This window comes from Pygoscelis adeliae, unplaced genomic scaffold (genome assembly GCF_000699105.1).
Source record: "Pygoscelis adeliae isolate BGI_AS28 unplaced genomic scaffold, ASM69910v1 Scaffold573, whole genome shotgun sequence".
NCBI lineage: Eukaryota > Metazoa > Chordata > Aves > Sphenisciformes > Spheniscidae > Pygoscelis > Pygoscelis adeliae.
This window is the reverse complement of record NW_008824478.1, coordinates 29,850-36,346: the sequence shown is the minus strand read 5'-3', so window position 1 is coordinate 36,346 and position 6,497 is coordinate 29,850. Positions and strand designations below refer to the sequence as shown.

The window sequence follows — 6,497 nt, the reverse complement described above, 5'->3', positions numbered from 1 at the left end:
TCTTCCTCTTCTCACTCATGATCTACTCAATAACAATGGTGGGGAACATGCTCATAGTTGTGCTGGTGGTGGCAGATCAGCATCTGCACACCCCCATGTACTTCTTCCAGGGAAATCTGTCCTCCTTGGAGATCTGCTACAGCTCCAACATCCTACCCTGGCTGCTGGCCATCTTCCTGAATGGGGACAGCAGCATCTCTGTTCTTGGCTGTGTTACACAACTACATTTCTTTGGCTGGTGGATGGGTTTTGGCTAGGAGGATTCCTAACCTCCATGGTACTCACTTCTTTCTTGTCTGGGTTGAAGTTTTGCGGCCCCAAGGCCATTGATCACTTCTGTGATTTTACCCTATTGCTGGAGCTCACCTGTAGCAACACCAGAGTGCTCAGACTGGCAACACTTCTACTACATGTGCTGGATATAGCCTTCCCCTTCCTGTTCACGCTGACCTCATATGTGTGCATCATAGCTGCCATCCTGAGGAGCCCTTCCAGCACAGGCAGGCAGAAGGCCTTCTCCACTTGCTCCTCTTACCTCACTTTTGTCACCATTTTCTAAGGCAACCTCATCTTTGTCTACCTGCTGCCTAGAAGAACCCCGCTGAGGCAGCTCAATAAATTGTTCTCCTTTTTCTACACCATCCTCATGCCCCTGGTCAATCCCCTCATCTCCAGTCTGCGGAAAAGGGAGGTCAGGGAGGCCATCAGGAAAGTGCTCAGGAAAGCTGTGGCTTGCACTCATGCTACCTTGATGACACAGGTAATAGACGCTTCTACTTCCTTTGAAAGCTCTGGGTACCAGCTGGCTCTTTAGAAGTGAGACAAATTGGAGTGGCAAGGGGAAGAAAGCAAAAGGTCCTTGGAGAGAAATATTATTGTTTAGGAAGCAATGCTGAAAATGTCATGGGTTTGCTTTTTCCTTGATAATAGACACCTTGGTGGTCTTGCATGTAGGAACTGTTGAAGTGTCAAGGTTTTCTTTTCTGGAGAAGTTAAGAAAAGGTATTTGGCCTAATATGTAAATATTTTCTAAGGGCCATCATGAGGGCATCTTTCTCACTGTGTGTTCCCAGGATGGGAGTCAAGTCCCACAGTGGTGCACATTTCAAGAGTATGAAGATCACATGTCAGCCACTAATGAAGGTCTACTTTCACTGCACTACTGACGCAAAATTAGCCATTTCTATTGGGTGGCTCATGTGGGTTACACTCACGCACCTCTCTTCCCTTCTCTGTCCAGGCCTTGATGCAGGCATGTCTTAGGAACCTGCGCTTCTCCTGTTGCAAGGGGAGGTGGAGAGGCTGGAGTGAGTGAGCAGTTCCTCTTTCTGAGGGCTAAAACAAGATCATCACCTGGATCGCCCTCCCACCATCTTTCCCTCTCTTGATCCCGGAGAAATCAGCAAATTCTTCTCCAGCTGTTCTCTGACTCCAGCTCAAGCTCCTCTTCTCTCTTCACCCTACATCTTCTTGGACAGAGACTGGGACACCCACTCCCTTGCCCCAGCCCCCTCATCCTTGCAGGATCAGGCTTTCCACCTCAGCCCTCCTTCCCCACTAGAAAGCTTTGACCCAGTGTACGGGGTCTGGCTGGGGCGAAGCTCATTTTCTTCATAGCAGCCCATAAGGTGCTGTGTTTTGGATTGGTGATCAAAACTGTGTTGATAACACAACAATGTTTTAGCTATTGCTGAACAGTGTCTGCACAGCACCAAGACCATCTCTGTTTCTCATGCTTCCCTTACAACGAGTAGGTTGAAGGCCCACAAGAAGTTGGGAGGGGACACAGCCAGGACAGCTGACTCAGATTTACCAAACAGATCTTCCAAGGCATACAGCATCACGCTCAGCAATAAAAATGGAGGGGAGGGGTGTTTTGGGTAGGTGTCCAGCTGGGGACTGGTGGGGCATTGGTGTACTTGTGGGAGGTAGTGAGTGACTGACATTGCATCACTTGTTATTTTGTTGGGTTTTTTTCCTTTGCTTATTAAACTATTTTTATCTTGACCCTTGACTTTCCTCACTTTTGCTCTTGCTATTCTCTGATCCCATCCTGCTAGGGTGGGAAGTGAGTGCGGCACTGGTGGGAGGCTGCCAAATAGGAGGCTGCCTGCGGAAGAAGCACAGAATGCCCTCTCTGAGCCCATGCAGCCACCCACAGTGTGTGCCTCTGCTTGGAGCAGTCACCACAGCTAGCGTGCATAGTCCCAGGAGATCCTGGTAAGGCTGTCCTTGGAGATGGGCTGTGGTGGTCCTCAGCCTACAGCATGTGCTGAGTCCCAGTCTAGGAATGCCCCCTGCAGAAGAGCTTACACTGTGCTGGGGGCATGCGAGAGCCCTGCATGATGTCCTCATACCACGAATGTTCTTGATACAAAGGGGAACCATCGGATCCCAAAGTAATTTCCGCTGGGTGAGAGCTGTGAGAGTAGCACAAGTGCTCACAGATAGAAAGGCTATTTTTAAAAGGAAAAATAATTTATTGGGCTCTAATGACTTCACTGCAGTGGGGGCTGCATACAGGCACAACTCTGATACCCCACCCCACCAATGTTATGACTAAATGAATAAACTGGTTTCGTACTGACACTCAGACCCAATGTGCTGCCATAGCTCTTGCCAAAGTTAGTCTCTACTCCAAGCTTGTTCTCAGACAACTTGTGCTAGATCCTGTGCTCTGGGACTTGTCTCAACAATTTTGGAATATGTCTATTGACTGAGATCCCACCATCTCCCCAGGCCTTTGCTCCAGCTGTTTGGCTGTGAGGGATTTCTCAAAAAAATACCCCAGTCTGGCGCTCTCAGCCTCTCCTGATACATAGTATGGTCCAGGCCCCAACCATCTTTCTGGCCTCTGCTGGCCTATCCACAGTCTATGAGGGTCTTTTTCGTGCTGGGGAGCCCTACACTGGACGCAGCAATCCTGATGCAGTCCCTGAATGGAGGTGAAGGATCAGTTCCCTTTTCCTGCTGGCTGTGATTTTGCTAATGCAGCCCAGGCTATAGTTGTCCTTCCTACTTCCAAGGGCACACTGCTTCCTCCTGTCCCACTTACTGCCCACCCAGATTCCCAGGTCCTTTTCTGCAGAGCTGCCTTCTAGCCAGTCATCCCCAGCCTGGCCTGTTGCATGGAGTCATCCCAGTGCAGTAGCAAGATCATTGGGATGTTTGTCTTGTATGAACTTTGTGAGGTTCCAGGCAGCCCCTTTCATCAAGCTGTCGAGGACTACTTCATCCACCTCTCTCCTCATCCAAAGGGCTCATCATCTCATTGTAAAAGGCATTCAGGTTGTGCAGGCACAATTTGCCCTTGTTGGGTTCATGCTGGCAGTTCCCAATGCCCTTCTTGTCCTTCAGGTGCTTGGAAGTGGCTTCCAGAAGGATTTGGTCCATCACCTTCACAGGGACATACATCAGGCTGACCAGCCTGTAGTTCCCCTGACCTTCTTTTTTGCTCTTCAAGAAGATGGGTGGGATGTTTGCCTTTTCCCGAGCATCAGAAATCTCCCTGAGTGTCATGGTTTTCCCAGGATGACAGAAGCAGCCTTACAATGAATTTGGCCAGCACCCTCAGCACCCTTGGCTGCAACTCTTCACATCATGTATTAGTGAGAGTCATGTATGACCAATCATCTCACTGACACTCTCTCCACATGTGCTTGGTCACTAGGCACCCTGCCCCACTGAGCAGTGGGCCCACAATTTTTTGCCTTTCTCTGGCTGCCAACACACTTACTGAAGCTCTTCTTGCTACACTCTGCCTCACCCAAGCAGTCCCCAGCCTGGGAGAATGTCTGCCCTGTGCATGGGGAGAGTGGAAGGACGAGAACCAGGGAAGACTGGAAGAAGACAGAGCAGCTCTGCTAAAGGCCAAATGAGAACACATTGCTGAAGCTGGGGCTTGAACCTGTGGGTTGTCAGTCTAAAGCTCTTCCAGCTGAGCTCCTTCTGCCCTGCTCCAGGAGCCCTTGTCCTAGTGCCAGCCCCGTCTGAGCACAGACTGGAGCGCAAGAGGTGTGCTCCTCAGGGAGGTACCTGTGGCTAGTCCCAGCCCAACCCCACAGATGGGAGCTGCCCTCTACCTGCCCAGGCCTACTAGTCTGACAGTGCCAAGAGCCCATGCCCTGCTACCCCACCTCAGCCTGCTCCTAAAAGGCTTGGTCACATCCCTCCAAGGAAACTGGAGCTGCCTTAGGCTCAGGCCATCTTGCACACCTCTCCTGGGATTTTAAATGCCACCATCTCTTGTTCACTGCAGCCACGTGGCACTGACCTTCTCTGGAAGAGCTCACGTACCCACGGTCCCACAGTGCTTGTGGATCTGTCTCAAGTATTCACTCCAGAAGGCCACGACAGGCAACATGGTCCAGCAGGCCCTCCACTGCCTTCAACCCTCTCATCTAGCTGGGTCCCTTCCTGGAGAAAAAGAGAAGTGGCAGGATTTGACAGTCCTCTTTCCAGTGCTGAGGCAGGCATAGGGAAAGCATGGTGCTTCCCCCTGCATCAGCACCTTCATCTCACTCAGAGGTGAATGCACAGTGAGCAAACCCCCATGTGGGATTTGACTGGGATGGGCAGAGGCAGGCACAACAAAGAAAAGGAAAAGCAGATGAGGAAAAAAAACCACCTAAAAAGAAGAAAGAAAATCTAAAAGGGAAAAAAAACCCAAAGAGCTGAGGCATGTGCCATGGCCTGGGAAACTAAATCCCTCCAGGACAGCAGAAGACATAGTGCAGGGCAAAGAGGCCAAAGGCTAGGATTTCTCTAGAAATCAAACACAGCATAAAAGCACAAGATCTTGAATTCAGAATGGGAGGAGGATTGCCATTATGGGGACTGCTCTCATTGGGATTGTCAGAGATGGGAGCATACTAATGGCTCTCTTTGACTTCTCCAAGAGCCCTGGCATTCCCTTCCTGCCTCTTCCCAGACCCCTCTCTCTCTCTCCCTGCCTGCTCTGGGAAGCCTGGCTTTCCCCCTTTTTACCTGCCTGTTCCATGCACCCTCTTCAGGAGCTTTTCTCCTACCAGCTTGTCACCAGTGCTGGGCATGCTGCTTTATGGGGCTGTGTGTGCATTTCTGTGAACATATGCTTTTCCTGTACAAATTTTGTCTCTTCTCTCCACCCTCTACCCCTTCAATAAAACCTTATTGAAAATGAACATCATTTGGCTAGGTACTATTTTGGACAATGGAGGGAATCAACCCCTGTCCCTCATACCCCACAGCCAGGCTGTGCAGAAGTGACTGGCACCAACTTGGTTTCTTTTCTCTGTGGCCACCTCCCACTCCTTCCAGCTTATGTCTTGCTTCTCCCCACATCCTCATGTCACGGGTCATGTTGTGACAGGTGTTCACTCTTTCAGGAAAGCTCACCACATGCACAAGCAATGGAAACACATCTGCTTTGGTCTTCAACAGGCTCCGTCCTTACCTGGGAGGCCTTTGTACCAGCAGCAACTGCTGTGCTGTGGCCAACCTCAATGCTGCTCTGAGAGTTAGGGAGAGGGAGATCCTGCCCTGGGAAATGGAGCTCCCTGTTTTCATGGACAGTGTTCCGCACAGGGACACTGCCAAGCCCCAAGACACATGTGCTCAACTGCTTCTACTTTTCATGGCAGTGTTAGCAGCAGTATCATCATGGCACTATTGCAAATTTTCTTGCTGAACCCACAGGACCACCAATGTTGAGCTCAGAGACACTTTCCAGGATCCATCCCTGCCTTTCCACTGAGGATGATTTTCATAGAATCATAGAATAGTTTGGGTTTCTAGCACAGGTGTGAGTGAAAATCCTTCTGAGCAACTGCATTATATTTATTCTACAGGGGATACAAGGGGGAGTTGAAAAGTGCATGAGGAAGCAGTGTTGTGTGTGGCTGCTGTCAGTTCTAATATACAGTATAAGTATATAAGTCAGTTCTTTCTTAGCACAATACAGAGTTGGGATTTGCTCCATCATTCAATTGTAGTTTCAGGCCAAGAAATCATGTTCTTCAGCACTGTACCACTGACATGAGGGTAGCTGATCCCTGTACACAAATACGTACACTTGTCTACAATGAATTTCACCCGTCATGTTGTGCTGGTTTTGGCTGGGATAGAGTTAATTTTCTTCATAGTAGCTAATATAGGGCTATGTTTTGAATTTGTGCTGAAAACAGTGTTGATAATACAGGGATGTTTCAGTTACTGCTGAGCAGTGCTTATACAGAGGCAAGGCCTTTTCTGCTTTTCACACCACCCCACCAGTGAGTAGGCTGGGGGTGCACAAGAAGCTGGGAGGAACACAGTTGGGACAGCTGACCCCAATTGACTTAAGGGATATCCCATACCATATAACGTCATGCTCAGCATATAAAGCTGGGGGAAGAAGGAAAGGGGGATGTCCAGAGTTACGGCGTCTTGTCTTTCCAAGTAACCGCTACACATGAAGGAGCGCTGCTTTCCTGGAGATGGCTGAACACCTGCCTGCCGATGGGAAGCAGTGAATGAAT

The 6,497-nt window shown here is 49.7% G+C and overlaps 1 pseudogene; it reads left to right on the top strand.

The window, feature by feature from the left end:
* Positions 1 to 17: 17 nt before the first annotated feature.
* Positions 18 to 814, top strand: LOC103914716 (annotated as a pseudogene).
* Positions 815 to 6,497: the final 5,683 nt, after the last annotated feature.